Source organism: Tachypleus tridentatus, chromosome 10, assembly GCF_004210375.1.
Source record: "Tachypleus tridentatus isolate NWPU-2018 chromosome 10, ASM421037v1, whole genome shotgun sequence".
Taxonomy (NCBI): Eukaryota; Metazoa; Arthropoda; class Merostomata; order Xiphosura; family Limulidae; genus Tachypleus; species Tachypleus tridentatus.
The window spans coordinates 130000697-130004033 of record NC_134834.1 but is presented as its reverse complement, the minus strand read 5'-3'; positions in this window follow the sequence as shown (position 1 = coordinate 130004033).

Here is a 3337-nt window from a genome sequence, read left to right as displayed (position 1 = left end):
ATATCATAACAGTTCCGATTATGTCTAACATACTTAAACTAATGCGACATTTTACATTTATTATTAAAACAGTATATCTGTCAGCTTTCGGCATTAAAACAGTATTCGTTCTAGTTTGTGTAGCATCGGTCTTTGAATTAGTATGAAGAAAGTTGTTAGGTTTTCTACAAAATAAAAAAAAACAAACGACTCTTACTGAGACACGTAAGAACTCGTACACAGTGCGATATTCCTCACATTTACTTGTCTCTCAGTAGCACAGCTATGTTTATTGACTTACAACGCTAGAAACAAGGTTTCAATACATGTGATGGGCACAACACATTGTCAAGTTTTGAGTTTAATTATCAGTATTGGAAATCATTTTAGAACTTCGTTTTCTTCTAAATTAAAATCCAAATTTCGGCTATTTGAAATCTTAATACGTAGTGTACGTGACATACTAAACTGGAGACTCGTCGGAGATAAATTATAATACCTAAAAAGCATAAACAAGTACTATTCAGAAATGATACATTACGTTGTCTGATAACTGTTTATACACTAGCAGTTTGTTTCTCGTGGATTCTAAAACAATCAGTAACTCTCATATCGCGATTAATTGTTTGTAGGTGTGTAAGTACTGTTTGTAGCAATTTCTTAAAACCTGATACTGATGAAAAGAGGTCTTCCATCTAAGTATTTATATTTCTATGCATCTATACTGTTGAAGTGTTAATTCTCGGATTTTCATAATGATGTTTTAAGTTAAATTACTGTTGGTTGTCCGGATAAAAAGTTAACGTTACACGACGAGCACGTTAACATAACATTTGTGATTTTCTACAAAATTTTAGAACTGTTTGGGCCAGAAATGGGATTATTCTGGTATAAAAAAAATTAAGATAAAAGTCCAGAATCAACTCCTAGATAACGATATAATTAAAATGAAATGTTAAAGCAACGAGATCTGCGAAATACAAAAGAATAGCATTGAAATATAGAAAACCACCGAAAAAGCCATAAGAAATGTACAGAAAATTACAAATACAAGATAAAGGAAGTATATAAAAAAACGTAAATGCCAGAATAAAGTATGTAGTACCTAAACTTACACATGCACATCTAACTACAACTCCCTGTGTATCTGCTTGAAAATTTTAATCTCGCACCCAGTTAGCTACATCATATGGAATTGGACAATTCATATGATTTACACCTGTTTCTACTATTGTTGTACTGTCTGCGACTGCAGGACTTTCCTATACTACTCCATTAGTATGAAATTTAGTAGGCTACGTTATCAACACAGCCTAGTTAAAATACCAACAGACTATAGTAGAAAGATACCATGAAAGGCATAACAGGCATAATTTAAAATAATTTCCAAAATGAAGAGATGGAAAAATAAAAATTAAGCTACTGTATGCTACACGTTTAAAAGGATCAGCTTTATAATATTAAGGAAACTTCTAAAAAAGTTGTAACAATTATCATGCATAAGTGGCTGCTTTATCAACCATATATCGAGAGTCACATCAGAAAGAAGTTTTTAAAGTAAAGCTTAGGAGCAGAGTAAGGAGGTAGGACTGGACCATAGCTACATTTGTAAAATATATGAAAATACTTCTTCAGTTGTCTTATCAAGATGATCAATATGAAATGATGGATTCATTGATATATGATTGGATGAGGATATGTGAATTACGCTAAAGCAAAGTTGGTATTTAGTAAAATCAAGCTTTCTTTTTATTGTTCATCTATCTAATTCCCCGATATGACAGTAGTAAGTTTACGGACTTCGAATGCTAAAACCCGGGCTTTGATTCCATGTGATTAACACAGCAGAAAGCCCAATGTGACTTTTCTCTAAAACAAACAAATAAATATATTTATTTAATAGATATGTGCATCACTATAGCGCTGTAATACTAATCTATGTTTTGTTATATTCATGTATTTTAAATACGTAGGCTACGTTCTCATGAGGTTCATATTATATGTGTCTTTTTCAGAAACTACTTTTAAGTAAGTGTATGTGACTTGTGGCGATAAATTCAACAATAAGCACACACTCCACTTGTTTTTAAAATAGCATGTATATTCGAAATAAGTTAAATGTATGTACAAAAATTCTTTACACCATGGAGATCACAGTTGTATCTTAAACACTATGCAGCTTGCTTCTTCTTGCCAAAATTCTACTTAAGCCAATTCTATTGCTTTAGAATTCATTTGACAAGCCTCTTTCTATCATAATAATATCCATGTCTGGTTTTAATAATTCTAATAATTATCTGTCATTTGTCAAAGTCCACACGAGCGGCTCCAATTACTTTAGAACACCGTTTGATGAAACAAATTATTTTTTCTTTTTATCTTTCAAATTATTAATTTCACTCTAATATATCAACCATTAGGCTATTCGCTCTCACGATGGTTAACTTTATGTTTTCTAGCTTTTCTATGACCGAACTTCTCTTTCACGTGACTTTTACTATCTTTTTGCTTCTGTTGTCACAACTGTATATACATCTATCACTTAGGCCTTCTAAAAAGCTCTATAGCCTCGACATCAATGAATTACAAACACAAAATAAATTAATTTACACCAATATACCAAAAATTATCTGACATAAGCCTCACTTCAAGAGGAATATTTACAATATTTTTCACTATACACAAAGACTGTTTTCATTTCAAATTCAAAGTCTTCTCATATAATGTACACCAACACTGACAATTCCTTTGTCTGTCTCTCCTAGTGTAGTGTCTTTAGTAGGGCTTTACCTTGACAGGATCCCTTATCTTCATCTTTATACTGTGTTTGACTTCCTCTCAGGCATTGTCCCGAAGTTTCTGCAAAGAATGGTTTTTCTTCGCACTTCCTTAAGCTCCCGTGAACCTCACTTTTCGAAACTTTAAGAAGCTTGATATCTTGTTTGCTCGTTTTCCTCTGAGCTCTTACGGTGACTGCAGTTGCTTCAATAGTCTTCTTTTTGTCTAGTTCTTTGAAGTTCTTACTACCTGGTATATTTCTAATTACCAAGTCACATATTGGTGCTTTCAAACAATGGCCTCAATGAGTCGTACATAATACGTAGAATCCACCTTCAATTTTGCTATAAGAAATGTTCTCACTGTCCCATCAATTAGCACAAGCAGGCGTATATTGTCTATCATCTGGTTATCAAATACTAAACCGGTTGTCACTGCTACATTATTGCACCCAGTGTCTCGTAGAACCTTCAGTTTCTTGTCCCCAACATAGCATTCATCTTTTGGGATATTATAATTTGTTAGCACCTTTCAATGTTTGTAACGTGCTCTGATATCTGCTGGCACAATTGCTCCATTT